Below are 24,000 nucleotides of genomic sequence, written 5' to 3'. Positions count from 1 at the left end.
CATTTTCTCTTATTTTTTTTGACACTCTGTCCTCTGAAGGATGTATAAATCTGGCTTTCATTGCAAAACAAGAGTAGAGGAATATCCAGGATTTGACTTTCTTCACAAAAAGGGATTGGTCTGCATACTGTCTTAAGGAGGGAACCCAGCTAGCTCAGTCGGTAGAGCATGAGACTCTAAATCTCAGGGTCATGGGTTCGAGCCCCATGTTGGGCGAAAACGAGTAGTTTTTGCCTGAATATTGCATTGACTCTCATAATATGGAGATTAATCTTGCATTAGACATGCAATAACTCCCAAAAATTGTCCAGGAATGGATTTCCTTCATAAAAAATGATTAGTCTGCATACCATCTTGAAGTGGGAGCCCGGCTAGCTCAGTCGGTAGAGCATGAGACTCTTAATCTCAGGGTTGTGGGTTCGAGCCCCACGTTGGGCGAAAATGAGTAATTTTTGCTGGACTCTCATAGTCTGGTGATTATTCTTGCATTAGACATGCAATGACTATCAAAAATGGCATCTCCCTTGGTTTCTCATTGGTGGGAAATTTAACTTCAAGATTAGGTAGGGTATGAGTCTAGATGAACACACCACAATATCACTCATATTCAAGTAGTAAACAGGCCAACCTGAACTGTAAAACATCCCATAAGTGGAGGTAAGGCATAAGTTAGGAGTGAACGGAACACTGTTATGGGCAATTGAACTTCAAATAAAGTGTGGAAGGCAGTGAGGTTACTTTTTTCATGTTATGCACATTAAACACACAGGGGAATTAGCTCAAATGGTAGAGCGCTCGCTTAGCATGCGAGAGGTAGCGGGATCGATGCTCGCATTCTCCATTATAAAATTTGCATACATTTTATTTTGAACTTGTCATTGCCAAGGTCATTGCAGAGTAAGAACAGAAAAATCACAGATGGCTTTCAAATATGGTCTCATTATAACAACTAAAGTGGTTTAATCAAAAGGGTTCAGGTATTCTTTAGCATGTGAGAGGAATTTGAATTCTTATGCAATCTCAAAATGAAGTTCTCACAACTTCCATTTTCATTTTCTCTTATTTTTTTTGACACTCTGTCCTCTGAAGGATGTATAAATCTGGCTTTCCTTGCAAAACAAGAGTAGAGGAATATCCAGGATTTGATTTTCTTCACAAAAAGGGATTGGTCTGCATACTGTCTTAAGGAGGGAACCCGACTAGCTCAGTTGGTAGAGCATGAGACTCTTAATGTTAGGGTCGTGGGTTCGAGCCCCACGTTGGGCGAAAACGAGTAATTTTTGCCTGAATATTGCATTGACTCTCATAATATGGAGATTAATCTTGCATTAGACATGCAATAACTCCCAAAAATTGTCCAGGAATGGATTTCCTTCATAAAAAATGATTAGTCTGCATACCATCTTGAAGTGGGAGCCCGGCTAGCTCAGTCGGTAGAGCATGAGACTCTTAATCTCAGGGTCGTGGGTTCAAACCCCACGTTGGGCGAAAATGAGTAATTTTTGCTGGATTATTGCATTGACTCTCATAATCTGGTGAATATTCTTGCATTAGACATGCAATAACTATCAAAAATGGTATCTCCCTTGGTTTCTCATTGGTGGGAAATTTAACTTCAAGATTAGCTAGGGTATGAGTCTAGATGAACACACCGCAATATCACTCATATTCGAGTAGTAAACAGGCCAACCTGAACTGTAAAACATCCCATAAGTGGAGGTAAGGCATAAGTTAGGAGTGATCTTAACACTGTTATGGGCAATTGGACTTCAAATAAAGTGTGGAAGGCAGTAAGGTTACTTTTTTCATGTTATGCAGATTAAAAACACAGGGGAATTATCTCAAATGGTAGAGCGCTCATTTAGCATGCGAGAGGTAGCGGGATCGATGCCCGCATTCTCTATTATAAAATTTGCATACATTTTATTTTTAACTTGTCATTGCCAAGGTCATTGCAGAGTAAGAACAGAAAAATCACAGATGGCTTTCAAATATGGTCTCATTATAACAACTAAAGTGGTTTAATCAAAAGGGTTCAGGTATTCTTTAGCATGTGAGAGGAATCTGAATTCTTATGCAATCTCAAAATGAAGTTCTCACAACTTCCATTTTCATTTTCTCTTATTTTTTTTGACACTCTGTCCTCTGAAGGATGTATAAATCTGGCTTTCCTTGCAAAACAAGAGTAGAGGAATATCCAGGATTTGATTTTCTTCACAAAAAGGGATTGGTCTGCATACTGTCTTAATGAGGGAACCCGGCTAGCTCAGTCGGTTGAGCATGAGACTCTTAATCTCAGGGTCGTGGGTTCGAGCCCCACGTTGGGCGAAAATGAGTAATTTTTGCCTGAATATTGCATTGACTCTCATAATATGGAGATTAATCTTGCATTAGACATGCAATAACTCCCATAAATTGTCCAGGAATGGATTTCCTTCATAAAAAATGATTAGTCTGCATACCATCTTGAAGTGGGAGCCCGGCTAGCTCAGTCGGTAGAGCATGAGACTCTTAATCTCAGGGTCGTGGGTTCGAGCCCCACGTTGGGCGAAAATGAGTAATTTTTGCTGGACTCTCATAATCTGGTGATTATTCTTGCATTAGACATGCAATAACTATCAGAAATGGTATCTCCCTTGGTTTCTCATTGGTGGGAAATTTAACTTCAAGATTAGGTAGGGTATGAGTCTAGATGAACACACCACAATATCACTCATATTCGAGTAGTAAACAGGCCAACCTGAACTGTAAAACATCCCATAAGTGGAGGTAAGGCATAAGTTAGGAGTGAACTGAACACTGTTATGGGCAATTGGACTTCAAATAAAGTGTGGAAGGCAGTGAGGTTACTTTTTTCATGTTATGCAGATTAAACACACAGGGGAATAAGCTCAAATGGTAGAGCGCTCGCTTAGCATGAGAGAGGTAGCGGGATCGATGCCCGCATTCTCCATTATAAAATTTGCATACATTTTATTTTTAACTTGTCATTGCCAAGGTCATTGCAGAGTAAGAACAGAAAAATCACAGATGGCTTTCAAATATGGTCTCATTATAACAACTAAAGTGGTTTAATCAAAAGGGTTCAGGTATTCTTTAGCATGTGAGAGGAATTTGAATTCTTATGCAATCTCAAAATGAAGTTCTCACAACTTCCATTTTCATTTTCTCTTATTTTTTTTGACACTCTGTCCTCTGAAGGATGTATAAATCTGGCTTTCATTGCAAAACAAGAGTAGAGGAATATCCAGGATTTGACTTTCTTCACAAAAAGGGATTGGTCTGCATACTGTCTTAAGGAGGGAACCCAGCTAGCTCAGTCGGTAGAGCATGAGACTCTAAATCTCAGGGTCATGGGTTCGAGCCCCATGTTGGGCGAAAACGAGTAGTTTTTGCCTGAATATTGCATTGACTCTCATAATATGGAGATTAATCTTGCATTAGACATGCAATAACTCCCAAAAATTGTCCAGGAATGGATTTCCTTCATAAAAAATGATTAGTCTGCATACCATCTTGAAGTGGGAGCCCGGCTAGCTCAGTCGGTAGAGCATGAGACTCTTAATCTCAGGGTTGTGGGTTCGAGCCCCACGTTGGGCGAAAATGAGTAATTTTTGCTGGACTCTCATAATCTGGTGATTATTCTTGCATTAGACATGCAATGACTATCAAAAATGGCATCTCCCTTGGTTTCTCATTGGTGGGAAATTTAACTTCAAGATTAGGTAGGGTATGAGTCTAGATGAACACACCACAATATCACTCATATTCAAGTAGTAAACAGGCCAACCTGAACTGTAAAACATCCCATAAGTGGAGGTAAGGCATAAGTTAGGAGTGAACGGAACACTGTTATGGGCAATTGGACTTCAAATAAAGTGTGGAAGGCAGTGAGGTTACTTTTTTCATGTTATGCACATTAAACACACAGGGGAATTAGCTCAAATGGTAGAGCGCTCGCTTAGCATGCGAGAGGTAGCGGAATCGATGCTCGCATTCTCCATTATAAAATTTGCATACATTTTATTTTGAACTTGTCATTGCCAAGGTCATTGCAGAGTAAGAACAGAAAAATCACAGATGGCTTTCAAATATGGTCTCATTATAACAACTAAAGTGGTTTAATCAAAAGGGTTCAGGTATTCTTTAGCATGTGAGAGGAATTTGAATTCTTATGCAATCTCAAAATGAAGTTCTCACAACTTCCATTTTCATTTTCTCTTATTTTTTTTGACACTCTGTCCTCTGAAGGATGTATAAATCTGGCTTTCCTTGCAAAAGAAGAGTAGAGGAATATCCAGGATTTGATTTTCTTCACAAAAAGGGATTGGTCTGCATACTGTCTTAAGGAGGGAACCCGACTAGCTCAGTTGGTAGAGCATGAGACTCTTAATGTTAGGGTCGTGGGTTCGAGCCCCACGTTGGGCGAAAACGAGTAATTTTTGCCTGAATATTGCATTGACTCTCATAATATGGAGATTAATCGTGCATTAGACATGCAATAACTCCCAAAAATTGTCCAGGAATGGATTTCCTTCATAAAAAATGATTAGTCTGCATACCATCTTGAAGTGGGAGCCCGGCTAGCTCAGTCGGTAGAGCATGAGACTCTTAATCTCAGGGTCGTGGGTTCAAACCCCACGTTGGGCGAAAATGAGTAATTTTTGCTGGATTATTGCATTGACTCTCATAATCTGGTGAATATTCTTGCATTAGACATGCAATAACTATCAAAAATGGTATCTCCCTTGGTTTCTCATTGGTGGGAAATTTAACTTCAAGATTAGCTAGGGTATGAGTCTAGATGAACACACCGCAATATCACTCATATTCGAGTAGTAAACAGGCCAACCTGAACTGTAAAACATCCCATAAGTGGAGGTAAGGCATAAGTTAGGAGTGATCTTAACACTGTTATGGGCAATTGGACTTCAAATAAAGTGTGGAAGGCAGTAAGGTTACTTTTTTCATGTTATGCAGATTAAAAACACAGGGGAATTATCTCAAATGGTAGAGCGCTCATTTAGCATGCGAGAGGTAGCGGGATCGATGCCCGCATTCTCTATTATAAAATTTGCATACATTTTATTTTTAACTTGTCATTGCCAAGGTCATTGCAGAGTAAGAACAGAAAAATCACAGATGGCTTTCAAATATGGTCTCATTATAACAACTAAAGTGGTTTAATCAAAAGGGTTCAGGTATTCTTTAGCATGTGAGAGGAATCTGAATTCTTATGCAATCTCAAAATGAAGTTCTCACAACTTCCATTTTCATTTTCTCTTATTTTTTTTGACACTCTGTCCTCTGAAGGATGTATAAATCTGGCTTTCCTTGCAAAACAAGAGTAGAGGAATATCCAGGATTTGATTTTCTTCACAAAAAGGGATTGGTCTGCATACTGTCTTAATGAGGGAACCCGGCTAGCTCAGTCGGTTGAGCATGAGACTCTTAATCTCAGGGTCGTGGGTTCGAGCCCCACGTTGGGCGAAAATGAGTAATTTTTGCCTGAATATTGCATTGACTCTCATAATATGGAGATTAATCTTGCATTAGACATGCAATAACTCCCATAAATTGTCCAGGAATGGATTTCCTTCATAAAAAATGATTAGTCTGCATACCATCTTGAAGTGGGAGCCCGGCTAGCTCAGTCGGTAGAGCATGAGACTCTTAATCTCAGGGTCGTGGGTTCGAGCCCCACGTTGGGCGAAAATGAGTAATTTTTGCTGGACTCTCATAATCTGGTGATTATTCTTGCATTAGACATGCAATAACTATCAGAAATGGTATCTCCCTTGGTTTCTCATTGGTGGGAAATTTAACTTCAAGATTAGGTAGGGTATGAGTCTAGATGAACACACCACAATATCACTCATATTCGAGTAGTAAACAGGCCAACCTGAACTGTAAAACATCCCATAAGTGGAGGTAAGGCATAAGTTAGGAGTGAACTGAACACTGTTATGGGCAATTGGACTTCAAATAAAGTGTGGAAGGCAGTGAGGTTACTTTTTTCATGTTATGCAGATTAAACACACAGGGGAATAAGCTCAAATGGTAGAGCGCTCGCTTAGCATGCGAGAGGTAGCGGGATCGATGCCCGCATTCTCCATTATAAAATTTGCATACATTTTATTTTTAACTTGTCATTGCCAAGGTCATTGCAGAGTAAGAACAGAAAAATCACAGATGGCTTTCAAATATGGTCTCATTATAACAACTAAAGTGGTTTAATCAAAAGGGTTCAGGTATTCTTTAGCATGTGAGAGGAATTTGAATTATTATGCAATCTCAAAATGAAGTTCTCACAACTTCCATTTTCATTTTCTCTTATTTTTTTTGACACTCTGTCCTCTGAAGGATGTATAAATCTGGCTTTCCTTTCAAAACAAGAGTAGAGGAATATCCAGGATTTGATTTTCTTCACAAAAAGGGATTGGTCTGCATACTGTCTTAATGAGGGAACCCGGCTAGCTCAGTCGGTAGAGCATGACACTCTTAATCTCAGGGTCGTGGGTTCGAGCCCCACGTTGGGCGAAAATGAGTAATTTTTGCCTGAATATTGCATTGACTCTCATAATATGGAGATTAATCTTGCATTAGACATGCAATAACTCCCATAAATTGTCCAGGAATGGATTTCCTTCATAAAAAATGATTAGTCTGCACACCATCTTGAAGTGGGAGCCCGGCTAGCTCAGTCGGTAGAGCTTGAGACTCTTAATCTCAGGGTCGTGGGTTCGAGCCTCACGTGGGGCAAAAATGAGTAATTTTTGCTGGATTATTGCATTGACTCTCATAATATGGTGAATATTCTTGCATTAGACATGCAATAACTATCAAAAATGGTATCTCCCTAGGTTTCTCATTGGTGGGAAATTTAACTTCAAGATTAGCTAGGTTATGAGTCTAGATGAACACACCGCAATATCACTCATATTCGAGTAGTAAACAGGCCAACCTGAACTGTAAAACATCCCATAAGTGGAGGTAAGGCATAAGTTAGGAGTGAACGTAACACTGTTATGGGCAATTGGACTTCAAATAAAGTGTGGAAGGCAGTAAGGTTACTTTTTTCATGTTATGCAGATTAAACACACAGGGGAATTAGCTCAAATGGTAGAGCGCTCGCTAAGCATGCGAGAGGTAGCGGGATCGATGCCCGCATTCTCCATTATAAAATTTGCATACATTTTATTTTTAACTTGTCATTGCCAAGGTCATTGCAGAGTAAGAACAGAAAAATCACAGATTGCTTTCAAATATGCTCTCATTATAACAACTAAAGTGGTTTAATCAAAAGGGTTCAGGTATTCTTTAGCATGTGAGAGGAATTTGAATTCTTATGCAATCTCAAAATGAAGTTCTCACAACTTCCATTTTCATTTTCTCTTATTTTTTTTGACACTCTGTCCTCTGAAGTATGTATACATCTGGCTTTCCTTGCAAAACAAGAGTAGAGGAATATCCAGGATTTGATTTTCTCCACAAAAATGGATTGGTCTGCATACTGTCTTAAGGAGGGAGCCTGGCTAGCTCAGTCGGTAGAGCATGAGACTCTTAATCTCAGGGTCGTGGGTTCGAGCCCCACGTTGGGCGAAAACGAGTAATTTTTGCCTGAATATTGCATTGACTCTCATAATATGTAGATTAATCTTGCATTAGACATGCAATAACTCCCAAAAATTGTCCACGAATGAATTTCCTTCATAAAAAATGATTAGTCTGCATACCATCTTGAAGTGGGAGCCCGGCTAGCTCAGTCGGTAGAGCATGAGACTCTTAATCTCAGGGTTGTGGGTTCGAGCCCCACGTTGGGCGAAAATGAGTAATTTTTGCTGGACTCTCATAATCTGGTGATTATTCTTGCATTAGACATGCAATGACTATCAAAAATGGCATCTCCCTTGGTTTCTCATTGGTGGGAAATTTAACTTCAAGATTAGGTAGGGTATGAGTCTAGATGAACACACCACAATATCACTCATATTCAAGTAGTAAACAGGCCAACCTGAACTGTAAAACATTCCATAAGTGGAGGTAAGGCATAAGTTAGGAGTGAACGGAACACTGTTATGGGCAATTGGACTTCAAATAAAGTGTGGAAGGCAGTGAGGTTACTTTTTTCATGTTATGCACATTAAACACACAGGGGAATTAGCTCAAATGGTAGAGCGCTCGCTTAGCATGCGAGAGGTAGCGGGATCGATGCTCGCATTCTCCATTATAAAATTTGCATACATTTTATTTTGAACTTGTCATTGCCAAGGTCATTGCAGAGTAAGAACAGAAAAATCACAGATGGCTTTCAAATATGGTCTCATTATAACAACTAAAGTGGTTTAATCAAAAGGGTTCAGGTATTCTTTAGCATGTGAGAGGAATTTGAATTCTTATGCAATCTCAAAATGAAGTTCTCACAACTTCCATTTTCATTTTCTCTTATTTTTTTTGACACTCTGTCCTCTGAAGGATGTATAAATCTGGCTTTCCTTGCAAAACAAGAGTAAAGGAATATCCAGGATTTGATTTTCTTCACAAAAAGGGATTGGTCTGCATACTGTCTTAAGGAGGGAACCCGACTAGCTCAGTTGGTAGAGCATGAGACTCTTAATGTTAGGGTCGTGGGTTCGAGCCCCACGTTGGGCGAAAACAAGTAATTTTTGCCTGAATATTGCATTGACTCTCATAATATGGAGATTAATCTTGCATTAGACATGCAATAACTCCCAAAAATTGTCCAGGAATGGATTTCCTTCATAAAAAATGATTAGTCTGCATACCATCTTGAAGTGGGAGCCCGGCTAGCTCAGTCGGTAGAGCATGAGACTCTTAATCTCAGGGTCGTGGGTTCGAACCCCACGTTGGGCGAAAATGAGTAATTTTTGCTGGATTATTGCATTGACTCTCATAATCTGGTGAATATTCTTGCATTAGACATGCAATAACTATCAAAAATGGTATCTCCCTTGGTTTCTCATTGGTGGGAAATTTAACTTCAAGATTAGCTAGGGTATGAGTCTAGATGAACACACCGCAATATCACTCATATTCGAGTAGTAAACAGGCCAACCTGAACTGTAAAACATCCCATAAGTGGAGGTAAGGCATAAGTTAGGAGTGATCTTAACACTGTTATGGGCAATTGGACTTCAAATAAAGTGTGGAAGGCAGTAAGGTTACTTTTTTCATGTTATGCAGATTAAAAACACAGGGGAATTATCTCAAATGGTAGAGCGCTCATTTAGCATGCGAGAGGTAGCGGGATCGATGCCCGCATTCTCTATTATAAAATTTGCATACATTTTATTTTTAACTTGTCATTGCCAAGGTCATTGCAGAGTAAGAACAGAAAAATCACAGATGGCTTTCAAATATGGTCTCATTATAACAACTAAAGTGGTTTAATCAAAAGGGTTCAGGTATTCTTTAGCATGTGAGAGGAATCTGAATTCTTATGCAATCTCAAAATGAAGTTCTCACAACTTCCATTTTCATTTTCTCTTATTTTTTTTGACACTCTGTCCTCTGAAGGATGTATAAATCTGGCTTTCCTTGCAAAACAAGAGTAGAGGAATATCCAGGATTTGATTTTCTTCACAAAAAGGGATTGGTCTGCATACTGTCTTAATGAGGGAACCCGGCTAGCTCAGTCGGTAGAGCATGAGACTCTTAATCTCAGGGTCGTGAGTTCGAGCCCCACGTTGGGCGAAAATGAGTAATTTTTGCCTGAATATTGCATTGACTCTCATAATATGGAGATTAATCTTGCATTAGACATGCAATAACTCCCATAAATTGTCCAGGAATGGATTTCCTTCATAAAAAATGATTAGTCTGCATACCATCTTGAAGTGGGAGCCCGGCTAGCTCAGTCGGTAGAGCATGAGACTCTTAATCTCAGGGTCGTGGGTTCGAGCCTCACGTGGGGCAAAAATGAGTAATTTTTGCTGGATTATTGCATTGACTCTCATAATATGGTGAATATTCTTGCATTAGACATGCAATAACTATCAAAAATGGTATCTCCCTAGGTTTCTCATTGGTGGGAAATTTAACTTCAAGATTAGCTAGGTTATGAGTCTAGATGAACACACCGCAATATCACTCATATTCGAGTAGTAAACAGGCCAACCTGAACTGTAAAACATCCCATAAGTGGAGGTAAGGCATAAGTTAGGAGTGAACGTAACACTGTTATGGGCAATTGGACTTCAAATAAAGTGTGGAAGGCAGTAAGGTTACTTTTTTCATGTTATGCAGATTAAACACACAGGGGAATTAGCTCAAATGGTAGAGCGCTCGCTTAGCATGCGAGAGGTAGCGGGATCGATCCCCGCATTCTCCATTATAAAATTTGCATACATTTTATTTTTAACTTGTCATTGCCAAGGTCATTGCAGAGTAAGAACAGAAAAATCACAGATGGCTTTCAAATATGGTCTCATTATAACAACTAAAGTGGTTAGACATGCAATAACTCCCAAAAATTGTCCACGAATGAATTTCCTTCATAAAAAATGATTAGTCTGCATACCATCTTGAAGTGGGAGCCTGGCTAGCTCAGTCGGTAGAGCATGAGACTCTTAATCTCAGGGTCGTGGGTTCGAACCCCACGTTGGGCGAAAATGAGTAATTTTTGCTGGACTCTCATAATCTGGTGATTATTCTTGCATTAGAGATGCAATAACTATCAAAAATTGTATCTCCCTTGGTTTTTCATTGGTGGGAAATTTAACTTCAAGATTAGGTAGGGTATGAGTCTAGATGAACACACCACAATATCACTCATATTCGAGTAGTAAACAGGCCAACCTGAACTGTAAAACATCCCATAAGTGGAGGTAAGGCATAAGTTAGGAGTGAACTGAACACTGTTATGGGCAATTGGACTTCAAATAAAGTGTGGAAGGCAGTGAGGTTACTTTTTTCATGTTATGCAGATTAAACACACAGGGGAATTAGCTCAAATGGTAGAGCGCTCGCTTAGCATGCGAGAGGTAGCGGGATCGATGCCCGCATTCTCCATTATAAAATTTGCATACATTTTATTTTTAACTTGTCATTGCCAAGGTCATTGCAGAGTAAGAACAGAAAAATCACAGATGGCTTTCAAATATGGTCTCATTATAACAACTAAAGTGGTTTTGTGGGAATTGAAGAAATTGATGTACATAAACAGCATTCATTTCCCTTCCTCTCCCACTCCTCTCCCTGTGAGCACCATGAATACCGTAAACTATTGACCGTATCACTCTGCCAGTAAGAGCACATACCTATATGCATATGCACAGCCATTCTAGGCACCATGGCCTTTTACCCATTGGAATCCCCGGCTTCCCTCCTGCGCGTATCTTAAACCCCCTCTCTCATGCATAGACCATAAAACCCTCTCCCTCTGCGCGACCCTGCTGTTAAAGGCAACTCTCCTGCTTGACCCGCACAAAAACCCCCCCATTCCCTCTTGAAGAGGCATCCTTCGCCTTAGCTGACATAGCCCTCCCCAGCTGCACCTGACTGCCCCCGCTCTCTCATGTACGGGTCATAAGATCTCTCTCTCTCTATGTGACTCTGTCCCCATGTCCACCCTGGCTCCCCCTCCCTTCTCCTCACATGGGCAAGCCGTAAACCTTCTTCTTCTGCAAGACCCTGTCCTTGAGAGCCACGGCCGCGCCTGACCAACACCTCCTTTCCTTCCATGAATGCCCCTCTGTTGACAAGCCTTCCCTCCGCGCCCGATTGTCCACGCAGCATGAATACCACTCCTTTGATGACCCCTTCCCCCGAGTCCGGCTGACCACACATGTCCGAGGCCATCGCCTGAGCCAGGAGATACCATTTACTGCCCTTATTGTATGAAGTCACTCCTCTTCAAAGGATCCACTATTGATCCTAGCCACCCCACCCCCTGGGCTATGATCAGGCGCACACATCCTAAACAGTTGACGGAACACTCAGCTGCGTGATTGCCCTCCCCTCTTATCAGCAGGTCAAGGGTCCCTATTGTGAACATATGTGGGGTAGGATTGACACGAGGATTATAGGGATGTCTTTTCCTTTGCGTCACACTGTCCTGATTGTACTATCAAGTGTTTTGTAAGGTATAAAAGAAAGAGTCTCAGCTCACTTGTTAGAGCACCTCCTGAAAGACACCGTGTTTCGTGTCCGAAATGACTGGCTCTCCTCATGAGAATTAAACTCTGTTCTTGATTCCTGCTTCCAGCGCCCGTCTCTTTATTTGGTAACTATTCAACATGGGAACTAAGAGGCGGTTTGCGCCAGCGGCCTGGGCATCGGTAGTAATCTGGGCTCCTGTTTCACAGTTTAATCAAAAGGGTTCAGGTATTCTTTAGCATGTGAGAGGAATTTGAATTCTTATGCAATCTCAAAATGAAGTTCTCACAACTTCCATTTTCATTTTCTCTTATTTTTTTTGACACTCTGTCCTCTGAAGGATGTATACCTCTGGCTTTCCTTGCAAAACAAGAGTAGAGGAATATCCAGGATTTGATTTTCTTCACAAAAAGGGATTGGTCTGCATACTGTCTTAAGGAGGGAACCTGGCTAGCTCAGTCGGTAGAGCATGAGACTCTTAATCTCAGGGTCATGGGTTCGAGCCCCACGTTAGGCGAAAACGAGTAATTTTTGCCTGAATATTGCATTGACTCTCATAATATGGAGATTAATCTTGCATTAGACATGCAATAACTCCCAAAAATTGTCCACGAATGAATTTCCTTCATAAAAAATGATTAGTCTGCATTCCATCTTGAAGTGGGAGCCCGGCTAGCTCAGTCGGTAGAGCATGAGACTCTTAATCTCAGGGTCGTGGGTTCGAACCCCACGTTGGGCGAAAATGAGTAATTTTTGCTGGACTCTCATAATCTGGTGATTATTCTTGCATTAGAGATGCAATAACTATCAAAAATTGTATCTCCCTTGGTTTTTCATTGGTGGGAAATTTAACTTCAAGATTAGGTAGGGTATGAGTCTAGATGAACACACCACAATATCACTCATATTCGAGTAGTAAACAGGCCAACCTGAACTGTAAAACATCCCATAAGTGGAGGTAAGGCATAAATTAGGACTGAACTGAACACTGTTATGGGCAATTGGACTTCAAATAAAGTGTGGAAGGCAGTGAGGTTACTTTTTTCATGTTATGCAGATTAAACACACAGGGGAATTAGCTCAAATGTTAGAGCGCTCGCTTAGCATGCGAGAGGTAGCGGGATCGATGCTCGCATTCTCCATTATAAAATTTGCATACATTTTATTTTGAACTTGTCATTGCCAAGGTCATTGCAGAGTAAGAACATAAAAATCACAGATGGCTTTCAAATAGGGTCTCATTATAACAACTAAAGTGGTTTAATCAAAAGGGTTCAGGTATTCTTTAGCATGTGAGAGGAATTTGAATTCTTATGCAATCTCAAAATGAAGTTCTCACAACTTCCGTTTTCATTTTCTCTTATTTTTTTTTACACTCTGTCCTCTGTAGGATGTATAAATCTGGCTTTCCTTGCAAAACAAGAGTAGAGGAATATCCAGGATTTGATTTTCTTCACAAAAAGGGATTGGTCTGCATACTGTCTTAAGGAGGGAACCTGGCTAGCTCAGTCGGTAGAGCATGAGACTCTTAATCTCAGGGTCGTGGGTTCGAGCCCCATGTTGGCGAAAACGAGTAATTTTTGCCTGAATATTGCATTGACTCTCATAATATGGAGATTAATCTTGCATTAGACATGCAATAATTCCCAAAAATTGTCCAGGAATGGATTTCCTTCATAAAAAATGATTAGTCTGCATACCATCTCGAAGTGGGAGCCCGGCTAGCTCAGTCCGTAGAGCATGAGACTCTTAATCTCAGGGTCGTGGGTTCGAGCCCCACGTTGGGCGAAAATGAGTAATTTTTGCTGGATTATTGCATTGACTCTCATAATCTGGTGAATATTCTTGCATTAGACATGCAATAACTATCAAAAATGGTATCTCCCTTGGTTTCTCATTGGTGGGAAATTCAACTTCAAGATTAGGTAGGGTATGAGTCTAGATGAACACACCACAATATCACTCATATTCGAGTAGTAAACAGGCCAACCTGAACTGTAAAACATCCCATAAGTGGAGGTAAGGCATAAGTCAGGAGTGAACTGAACACTGTTATGGGCAATTGGACTTCAAATAAAGTGCGGAAGGCAGTGAGGTTACTTTTTTCATGTTATGCAGATTAAACACACAGGGGAGTTAGCTCAAATGGTAGAGCGCTTGCTTAGCATGCAAGAGGTAGCGGGATCGATGCCCGCATTCTCCATTATAAAATTTGCATACATTTTATTTTTAACTTGTCATTGCCAAGGTCATTGCAGAGTAAGAACAGAAAAATCACAGATGGCTTTCAAATATGGTCTCATTATAACAACTAAAGTGGTTTAATCAAAAGGGTTCAAGTATTCTTTAGCATGTGAGAGGAATTTGAATTCTTATGCAATCTCAAAATGAAGTTCTCACAACTTCCATTTTCATTTTCTCTTATTTTTTTTGACACTCTGTCCTCTGAAGGATGTATAAATCTGGCTTTCCTTGCAAAACAAGAGTAGAGGAATATCCAGGATTTGATTTTCTTCACAAAAAAGGATTGGTCTGCATACTGTCTTAAGGAGGGAACCCGGCTAGCTCAGTCGGTAGAGCATGAGACTCTTAATGTCAGGGTCGTGGGTTCGAGCCCCACGTTGGGCGAAAACGAGTAATTTTTGCCTGAATATTGCATTGACTCTCATAATATGGAGATTAATCTTGCATTAGACATGCAATAACTCCCAAAAATTGTCCAGGAATGGATTTCCTTCATAAAAAATGATTAGTCTGCATACCATCTTGAAGTGGGAGCCCGGCTAGCTCAGTCGGTAGAGCATGAGACTCTTAATCTCAGGGTCGTGGGTTCGAACCCCACGTTGGGCGAAAATGAGTAATTTTTGCTGGATTATTGCATTGACTCTCATAATCTGGTGAATATTCTTGCATTAGACATGCAATAACTATCAAAAATGGTATCTCCCTTGGTTTCTCATTGGTGGGAAATGTAACTTCAAGATTAGCTAGGGTATGAGTCTAGATGAACACACCGCAATATCACTCATATTCGAGTAGTAAACAGGCCAACCTGAACTGTAAAACATCCCATAAGTGGAGGTAAGGCATAAGTTAGGAGTGATCTTAACACTGTTATGGGCAATTGGACTTCAAATAAAGTGTGGAAGGCAGTAAGGTTACTTTTTTCATGTTATGCAGATTAAAAACACAGGGGAATTATCTCAAATGGTAGAGCGCTCATTTAGCATGCGAGAGGTAGCGGGATTGATGCCCGCATTCTCCATTATAAAATTTGCATACATTTTATTTTTAACTTGTCATTGCCAAGGTCATTGCAGAGTAAGAACAGAAAAATCACAGATGGCTTTCAAATATGGTCTCATTATAACAACTAAAGTGGTTTAATCAAAAGGGTTCAGGTATTCTTTAGCATGTGAGAGGAATCTGAATTCTTATGCAATCTCAAAATGAAGTTCTCACAACTTCCATTTTCATTTTCTCTTATTTTTTTTGACACTCTGTCCTCTGAAGGATGTATAAATCTGGCTTTCCTTGCAAAACAAGAGTAGAGGAATATCCAGGATTTGATTTTCTTCACAAAAAGGGATTGGTCTGCATACTGTCTTAATGAGGGAACCCGGCTAGCTCAGTCGGTAGAGCATGAGACTCTTAATCTCAGGGTCGTGGGTTCGAGCCCCACGTTGGGCGAAAATGAGTAATTTTTGCCTGAATATTGCATTGACTCTCATAATATGGAGATTAATCTTGCATTAGACATGCAATAACTCCCATAAATTGTCCAGGAATGGATTTCCTTCATAAAAAATGATTAGTCTGCATACCATCTTGAAGTGGGAGCCCGGCTAGCTCAGTCGGTAGAGCATGAGACTCTTAATCTCAGGGTCGTGGGTTCGAGCCCCACGTTGGGCGAAAATGAGTAATTTTTGCCTGAATATTGCATTGACTCTCATAATATGGAGATTAATCTTGCATTAGACATGCAATAACTCCCATAAATTGTCCAGGAATGGATTTCCTTCATAAAAAATGATTAGTCTGCATACCATCTTGAAGTGGGAGCCCGGCTAGCTCAGTCGGTAGAGCATGAGACTCTTAATCTCAGGGTCGTGGGTTCGAGCCCCACGTTGGGCGAAAATGAGTAATTTTTGCTGGACTCTCATAATCTGGTGATTATTCTTGCATTAGACATGCAATAACTATCAGAAATGGTATCTCCCTTGGTTTCTCATTGGTGGGAAATTTAACTTCAAGATTAGGTAGGGTATGAGTCTAGATGAACACACCACAATATCACTCATATTCGAGTAGTAAACAGGCCAACCTGAACTGTAAAACATCCCATAAGTGGAGGTAAGGCATAAGTTAGGAGTGAACTGAACACTGTTATGGGCAATTGGACTTCAAATAAAGTGTGGAAGGCAGTGAGGTTACTTTTTTCATGTTATGCAGATTAAACACACAGGGGAATAAGCTCAAATGGTAGAGCGCTCGCTTAGCATGCGAGAGGTAGCGGGATCGATGCCCGCATTCTCCATTATAAAATTTGCATACATTTTATTTTTAACTTGTCATTGCCAAGGTCATTGCAGAGTAAGAACAGAAAAATCACAGATGGCTTTCAAATATGGTCTCATTATAACAACTAAAGTGGTTTAATCAAAAGGGTTCAGGTATTCTTTAGCATGTGAGAGGAATTTGAATTATTATGCAATCTCAAAATAAAGTTCTCACAACTTCCATTTTCATTTTCTCTTATTTTTTTTGACACTCTGTCCTCTGAAGGATGTATAAATCTGGCTTTCCTTGCAAAACAAGAGTAGAGGAATATCCAGGATTTGATTTTCTTCACAAAAAGGGATTGGTCTGCATACTGTCTTAATGAGGGAACCCGGCTAGCTCAGTCGGTAGAGCATGAGACTCTTAATCTCAGGGTCGTGGGTTCGAGCCCCACGTTGGGCGAAAATGAGTAATTTTTGCCTGAATATTGCATTGACTCTCATAATATGGAGATTAATCTTGCATTAGACATGCAATAACTCCCAAAAATTGTCCACGAATGAATTTCCTTCATAAAAAATGATTAGTCTGCATACCATCTTGAAGTGGGAGCCTGGCTAGCTCAGTCGGTAGAGCATGAGACTCTTAATCTCAGGGTCGTGGGTTCGAACCCCACGTTGGGCGAAAATGAGTAATTTTTGCTGGACTCTCATAATCTGGTGATTATTCTTGCATTAGAGATGCAATAACTATCAAAAATTGTATCTCCCTTGGTTTTTCATTGGTGGGAAATTTAACTTCAAGATTAGGTAGGGTATGAGTCTAGATGAACACACCACAATATCACTCATATTCGAGTAGTAAACAGGCCAACCTGAACTGTAAAACATCCCATAAGTGGAGGTAAGGCATAAGTTAGGAGTGAACTGAACACTGTTATGGGCAATTGGACTTCAAATAAAGTGTGGAAGGCAGTGAGGTTACTTTTTTCATGTTATGCAGATTAAACACACAGGGGAATTAGCTCAAATGGTAGAGCGCTCGCTTAGCATGCGAGAGGTAGCGGGATCGATGCCCGCATTCTCCATTATAAAATTTGCATACATTTGATTTTTAACTTGTCATTGCCAAGGTCATTGCAGAGTAAGAACAGAAAAATCACAGATGGCTTTCAAATATGGTCTCATTATAACAACTAAAGTGGTTTTGTGGGAATTGAAGAAATTGATGTACATAAACAGCATTCATTTCCCTTCCTCTCCCACTCCTCTCCCTGTGAGCACCATGAATACCGTAAACTATTGACCGTATCACTCTGCCAGTAAGAGCACATACCTATATGCATATGCACAGCCATTCTAGGCACCATGGCCTTTTACCCATTGGAATCCCCGGCTTCCCTCCTGCGCGTATCTTAACCCCCTCTCTCATGCATAGACCATAAAACCCTCTCCCTCTGCGCGACCCTGCTGTGAAAGGCAACTCTCCTGCTTGACCCGCACAAAAACCCCCCCATTCCCTCTTGAAGAGGCATCCTTCGCCTTAGCTGACATAGCCCTCCCCAGCTGCACCTGACTGCCCCCGCTCTCTCATGTACGGGTCATAAGATCTCTCTCTCTCTATGTGACTCTGTCCCCATGTCCACCCTGGCTCCCCCTCCCTTCTCCTCACATGGGCAAGCCGTAAACCTTCTTCTTCTGCAAGACCCTGTCCTTGAGAGCCACGGCCGCGCCTGACCAACACCTCCTTTCCTTCCATGAATGCCCCTCTGTTGACAAGCCTTCCCTCCGCGCTCGATTGTCCACGCAGCATGAATACCACTCCTTTGATGACCCCTTCCCCCGAGTCCGGCTGACCACACATGTCCGAGGCCATCGCCTGAGCCAGGAGATACCATTTACTGCCCTTATTGTATGAAGTCACTCCTCTTCAAAGGATCCACTATTGATCCTAGCCACCCCACCCCCTGGGCTATGATCAGGCGCACACATCCTAAACAGTTGACGGAACACTCAGCTGCGTGATTGCCCTCCCCTCTTATCAGCAGGTCAAGGGTCCCTATTGTGAACATATGTGGGGTAGGATTGACACGAGGATTATAGGGATGTCTTTTCCTTTGCGTCACACTGTCCTGATTGTACTATCAAGTGTTTTGTAAGGTATAAAAGAAAGAGTCTCAGCTCACTTGTTAGAGCACCTCCTGAAAGACACCGTGTTTCGTGTCCGAAATGACTGGCTCTCCTCATGAGAATTAAACTCTGTTCTTGATTCCTGCTTCCAGCGCCCGTCTCTTTATTTGGTAACTATTCAACATGGGAACTAAGAGGCGGTTTGCGCCAGCGGCCTGGGCATCGGTAGTAATCTGGGCTCCTGTTTCACAGTTTAATCAAAAGGGTTCAGGTATTCTTTAGCATGTGAGAGGAATTTGAATTCTTATGCAATCTCAAAATGAAGTTCTCACAACTTCCATTTTCATGTTCTCTTATTTTTTTTGACACTCTGTCCTCTGAAGGATGTATACCTCTGGCTTTCCTTGCAAAACAAGAGTAGAGGAATATCCAGGATTTGATTTTCTTCACAAAAAGGGATTGGTCTGCATACTGTCTTAAGGAGGGAACCTGGCTAGCTCAGTCGGTAGAGCATGAGACTCTTAATCTCAGGGTCATGGGTTCGAGCCCCACGTTAGGCGAAAACAAGTAATTTTTGCCTGAATATTGCATTGACTCTCATAATATGGAGATTAATCTTGCATTAGACATGCAATAACTCCCAAAAATTGTCCACGAATGAATTTCCTTCATAAAAAATGATTAGTCTGCATTCCATCTTGAAGTGGGAGCCCGGCTAGCTCAGTCGGTAGAGCATGAGACTCTTAATCTCAGGGTCGTGGGTTCGAACCCCACGTTGGGCGAAAATGAGTAATTTTTGCTGGACTCTCATAATCTGGTGATTATTCTTGCATTAGAGATGCAATAACTATCAAAAATTGTATCTCCCTTGGTTTTTCATTGGTGCGAAATTTAACTTCAAGATTAGGTAGGGTATGAGTCTAGATGAACACACCACAATATCACTCATATTCGAGTAGTAAACAGGCCAACCTGAACTGTAAAACATCCCATAAGTGGAGGTAAGGCATAAGTTAGGAGTGAACTGAACACTGTTATGGGCAATTGGACTTCAAATAAAGTGTGGAAGGCAGTGAGGTTACTTTTTTCATGTTATGCAGATTAAACACACAGGGGAATTAGCTCAAATGTTAGAGCGCTCGCTTAGCATGCGAGAGGTAGCGGGATCGATGCTCGCATTCTCCATTATAAAATTTGCATACATTTTATTTTGAACTTGTCATTGCCAAGGTCATTGCAGAGTAAGAACAGAAAAATCACAGATGGCTTTCAAATATGGTCTCATTATAACAACTAAAGTGGTTTAATCAAAAGGGTTCAGGTATTCTTTAGCATGTGAGAGGAATTTGAATTCTTATGCAATCTCAAAATGAAGTTCTCACAACTTCCGTTTTCATTTTCTCTTATTTTTTTTGACACTCTGTCCTCTGAAGGATGTATTAATCTGGCTTTCCTTGCAAAACAAGAGTAGAGGAATATCCAGGATTTGATTTTCTTCACAAAAAGGGATTGGTCTGCATACTGTCTTAAGGTGGGAACCTGGCTAGCTCAGTCGGTAGAGCATGAGACTCTTAATCTCAGGGTCGTGGGTTCGAGCCCCATGTTGGCAAAAACGAGTAATTTTTGCCTGAATATTGCATTGACTCTCATAATATGGAGATTAATCTTGCATTAGACATGCAATAATTCCCAAAAATTGTCCAGGAATGGATTTCCTTCATAAAAAATGATTAGTCTGCATACCATCTCGAAGTGGGAGCCCGGCTAGCTCAGTCCGTAGAGCATGAGACTCTTAATCTCAGGGTCGTGGGTTCGAGCCCCACGTTGGGCGAAAATGAGTAATTTTTGCTGGATTATTGCATTGACTCTCATAATCTGGTGAATATTCTTGCATTAGACATGCAATAACTATCAAAAATGGTATCTCCCTTGGTTTCTCATTGGTGGGAAATTCAACTTCAAGATTAGGTAGGGTATGAGTCTAGATGAACACACCACAATATCACTCATATTCGAGTAGTAAACAGGCCAACCTGAACTGTAAAACATCCCATAAGTGGAGGTAAGGCATAAGTCAGGAGTGAACTGAACACTGATATGGGCAATTGGACTTCAAATAAAGTGCGGAAGGCAGTGAGGTTACTTTTTTCATGTTATGCAGATTAAACACACAGGGGAGTTAGCTCAAATGGTAGAGCGCTTGCTTAGCATGCAAGAGGTAGCGGGATCGATGCCCGCATTCTCCATTATAAAATGTGCATACATTTTATTTTTAACTTGTCATTGCCAAGGTCATTGCAGAGTAAGAACAGAAAAATCACAGATGGCTTTCAAATATGGTCTCATTATAACAACTAAAGTGGTTTAATCAAAAGGGTTCAAGTATTCTTTAGCATGTGAGAGGAATTTGAATTCTTATGCAATCTCAAAATGAAGTTCTCACAACTTCCGTTTTCATTTTCTCTTATTTTTTTTGACACTCTGTCCTCTGAAGGATGTATAAATCTGGCTTTCCTTGCAAAACAAGAGTAGAGGAATATCCAGGATTTGATTTTCTTCACAAAAAGGGATTGGTCTGCATACTGTCTTAAGGAGGGAACCCGGCTAGCTCAGTCGGTAGAGCATGAGACTCTTAATGTCAGGGTCGTGGGTTCGAGCCCCACGTTGGGCGAAAACGAGTAATTTTTGCCTGAATATTGCATTGACTCTCATAATATGGAGATTAATCTTGCATTAGACATGCAATAACTCCCAAAAATTGTCCAGGAATGGATTTCCTTCATAAAAAATGATTAGTCTGCATACCATCTTGAAGTGGGAGCCCGGCTAGCTCAGTCGGTAGAGCATGAGACTCTTAATCTCAGGGTCGTGGGTTCGAACCCCACGTTGGGCGAAAATGAGTAATTTTTGCTGGATTATTGCATTGACTCTCATAATCTGGTGAATATTCTTGCATTAGACATGCAATAACTATCAAAAATGGTATCTCCCTTGGTTTCTCATTGGTGGGAAATTTAACTTCAAGATTAGCTAGGGTATGAGTCTAGATGAACACACCGCAATATCACTCATATTCGAGTAGTAAACAGGCCAACCTGAACTGTAAAACATCCCATAAGTGGAGGTAAGGCATAAGTTAGGAGTGATCTTAACACTGTTATGGGCAATTGGACTTCAAATAAAGTGTGGAAGGCAGTAAGGTTACTTTTTTCATGTTATGCAGATTAAAAACACAGGGGAATTATCTCAAATGGTAGAGCGCTCATTTAGCATGCGAGAGGTAGCGGGATCGATGCCCGCATTCTCCATTATAAAATTTGCATACATTTTATTTTTAACTTGTCATTGCCAAGGTCATTGCAGAGTAAGAACAGAAAAATCACAGATGGCTTTCAAATATGGTCTCATTATAACAACTAAAGTGGTTTAATCAAAAGGGTTCAGGTATTCTTTAGCATGTGATAGGAATTTGAATTCTTATGCAATCTCAAAATGAAGTTCTCACAACTTCCATTTTCATTTTCTCTTATTTTTTTTGACACTCTGTCCTCTGAAGGATGTATAAATCTGGCTTTCCTTGCAAAACAAGAGTAGAGGAATATCCAGGATTTGATTTTCTTCACAAAAAGGGATTGGTCTGCATACTGTCTTAAGGAGGGAACCCGGCTAGCTCAGTCGGTAGAGCATGAGACTCTTAATCTCAGGGTCATGGGTTCGAGCCCCACGTTGGGCGAAAACGAGTAATTTTTGCCTGAATATTGCATTGACTCTCATAATATGGAGATTAATCTTGCATTAGACATGCAATAACTCCCAAAAATTGTCCACGAATGGATTTCCTTCATAAAAAATGATTAGTCTGCATACCATCTTGAAGTGGGAGCCCGGCTAGCTCAATCGGTAGAGCTGAGACTCTTAATCTCAGGGTCGTGGGTTCGAACCCCACGTTGGGCGAAAATGAGTCATTTTTGCTGGACTCTCATAATCTGGTGATTATTCTTGCATTAGAGATGCAATAACTATCAAAAATTGTATCTCCCTTGGTTTCTCATTGGTGGGAAACTTAACTTCAAGATTAGGTAGGGTATGAGTCTAGATGAACACACCGCAATATCACTCATATTCGAGTAGTAAACAGGCCAACCTGAACTGTAAAACATCCCATAAGTGGAGGTAAGGCATAAGTTAGGAGTGAACTGAACACTGTTATGGGCAATTGGACTTCAAATAAAGTGTGGAAGGCAGTAAGGTTATTTTTTTCATGTTATGCAGATTAAACACACAGGGGAATTAGCTCAAATGGTAGAGCGCTCGCTTAGCATGCGAGAGGTAGCGGGATCGATGCCCGCATTCTCCATTATAAAATTTGCATACATTTTATTTTTAACTTGTCATTGCCAAGGCCATTGCAGAGTAAGAACAGAAAAATCACAGATGGCTTTCAAATATGGTCTCATTATAACAACTAAAGTGGTTCAATCAAAAGGGTTCAGGTATTCTTTAGCATGTGAGAGGAATTTGAATTCTTATGCAATCTCAAAATGAAGTTCTCACAACTTCCATTTTCATTTTCTCTTATTTTTTTTGACACTCTGTCCTCTGAAGGATGTATAAATCTGGCTTTCCTTGCAAAACAAGAGTAGAGGAATATCCAGGATTTGATTTTCTTCACAAAAAGGGATTGGTCTGCATACTGTCTTAAGGAGGGAACCCGACTAGCTCAGTTGGTAGAGCATGAGACTCTTAATCTCAGGGTCGTGGGTTCGAGCCCCACGTTGGGCGAAAATAAGTAATTTTTGCCTGAATATTGCATTGACTCTCATAATATGGAGATTAATCTTGCATTAGACATGCAATAACTCCCAAAAATTGTCCAGGAATGGATTTCCTTCATAAAAAATGATTAGTCTGCATACCATCTTGAAGTGGGAGCCCGGCTAGCTCAGTCGGTAGAGCATGAGACTCTTAATCTCAGGGTCGTGGGTTCGAGCCCCACGTTGGGCGAAAATGAGTAATTTTTGCTGGACTCTCATAATCTGGTGATTATTCTTGCATTAGACATGCAATAACTATCAGAAATGGTATCTCCCTTGGTTTCTCATTGGTGGGAAATTTAACTTCAAGATTAGCTAGGGTATGAGACTAGATGAACACACCGCAATATCACTCATATTCGAGTAGTAAACAGGCCAACCTGAACTGTAAAACATCCCATAAGTCGAGGTAAGGCATAAGTTAGGAGTGAACTTAACAC

General features: G+C 40.7%; 16 non-coding genes across 16 annotated transcripts; all 16 read left to right on the top strand.

The window, feature by feature from the left end:
- The first annotated feature begins 2,477 nt into the window (after positions 1-2,477).
- On the top strand, positions 2,478-2,550 carry TRNAK-CUU (transfer RNA lysine (anticodon CUU)). Its single transcript has one exon. It is a non-coding gene; the product is annotated as a tRNA-Lys (tRNA).
- A 3,089-nt stretch (positions 2,551-5,639) lies between these two features.
- On the top strand, positions 5,640-5,712 carry TRNAK-CUU (transfer RNA lysine (anticodon CUU)). Its single transcript has one exon. It is a non-coding gene; the product is annotated as a tRNA-Lys (tRNA).
- Positions 5,713-8,801: 3,089 nt separating this feature from the next.
- On the top strand, positions 8,802-8,874 carry TRNAK-CUU (transfer RNA lysine (anticodon CUU)). The gene has a single exon. It is a non-coding gene; the product is annotated as a tRNA-Lys (tRNA).
- Positions 8,875-10,278: 1,404 nt separating this feature from the next.
- On the top strand, positions 10,279-10,351 carry TRNAA-AGC (transfer RNA alanine (anticodon AGC)). Its single transcript has one exon. It is a non-coding gene; the product is annotated as a tRNA-Ala (tRNA).
- A 607-nt stretch (positions 10,352-10,958) lies between these two features.
- Positions 10,959-11,031, top strand: TRNAA-AGC (transfer RNA alanine (anticodon AGC)). The gene has a single exon. It is a non-coding gene; the product is annotated as a tRNA-Ala (tRNA).
- Positions 11,032-12,783: 1,752 nt separating this feature from the next.
- On the top strand, positions 12,784-12,856 carry TRNAK-CUU (transfer RNA lysine (anticodon CUU)). Its single transcript has one exon. It is a non-coding gene; the product is annotated as a tRNA-Lys (tRNA).
- A 1,391-nt stretch (positions 12,857-14,247) lies between these two features.
- TRNAA-AGC (transfer RNA alanine (anticodon AGC)) lies at positions 14,248-14,320 on the top strand. The gene has a single exon. It is a non-coding gene; the product is annotated as a tRNA-Ala (tRNA).
- Positions 14,321-14,894: 574 nt separating this feature from the next.
- Positions 14,895-14,967, top strand: TRNAK-CUU (transfer RNA lysine (anticodon CUU)). Its single transcript has one exon. It is a non-coding gene; the product is annotated as a tRNA-Lys (tRNA).
- Positions 14,968-15,956: 989 nt separating this feature from the next.
- TRNAK-CUU (transfer RNA lysine (anticodon CUU)) lies at positions 15,957-16,029 on the top strand. Its single transcript has one exon. It is a non-coding gene; the product is annotated as a tRNA-Lys (tRNA).
- A 149-nt stretch (positions 16,030-16,178) lies between these two features.
- On the top strand, positions 16,179-16,251 carry TRNAK-CUU (transfer RNA lysine (anticodon CUU)). The gene has a single exon. It is a non-coding gene; the product is annotated as a tRNA-Lys (tRNA).
- A 1,380-nt stretch (positions 16,252-17,631) lies between these two features.
- Positions 17,632-17,704, top strand: TRNAA-AGC (transfer RNA alanine (anticodon AGC)). The gene has a single exon. It is a non-coding gene; the product is annotated as a tRNA-Ala (tRNA).
- Positions 17,705-19,455: 1,751 nt separating this feature from the next.
- On the top strand, positions 19,456-19,528 carry TRNAK-CUU (transfer RNA lysine (anticodon CUU)). The gene has a single exon. It is a non-coding gene; the product is annotated as a tRNA-Lys (tRNA).
- Positions 19,529-20,919: 1,391 nt separating this feature from the next.
- On the top strand, positions 20,920-20,992 carry TRNAA-AGC (transfer RNA alanine (anticodon AGC)). The gene has a single exon. It is a non-coding gene; the product is annotated as a tRNA-Ala (tRNA).
- A 574-nt stretch (positions 20,993-21,566) lies between these two features.
- TRNAK-CUU (transfer RNA lysine (anticodon CUU)) lies at positions 21,567-21,639 on the top strand. Its single transcript has one exon. It is a non-coding gene; the product is annotated as a tRNA-Lys (tRNA).
- A 1,391-nt stretch (positions 21,640-23,030) lies between these two features.
- On the top strand, positions 23,031-23,103 carry TRNAA-AGC (transfer RNA alanine (anticodon AGC)). The gene has a single exon. It is a non-coding gene; the product is annotated as a tRNA-Ala (tRNA).
- A 574-nt stretch (positions 23,104-23,677) lies between these two features.
- On the top strand, positions 23,678-23,750 carry TRNAK-CUU (transfer RNA lysine (anticodon CUU)). Its single transcript has one exon. It is a non-coding gene; the product is annotated as a tRNA-Lys (tRNA).
- The last annotated feature ends 250 nt before the right edge of the window (positions 23,751-24,000 follow it).

Source organism: Lissotriton vulgaris, chromosome 1_1 (assembly GCF_964263255.1).
Source record: "Lissotriton vulgaris chromosome 1_1, aLisVul1.2, whole genome shotgun sequence".
NCBI classification, from domain to species: domain Eukaryota; kingdom Metazoa; phylum Chordata; class Amphibia; order Caudata; family Salamandridae; genus Lissotriton; species Lissotriton vulgaris.
This window is presented reverse-complemented; position numbering and strand designations above follow the sequence as displayed.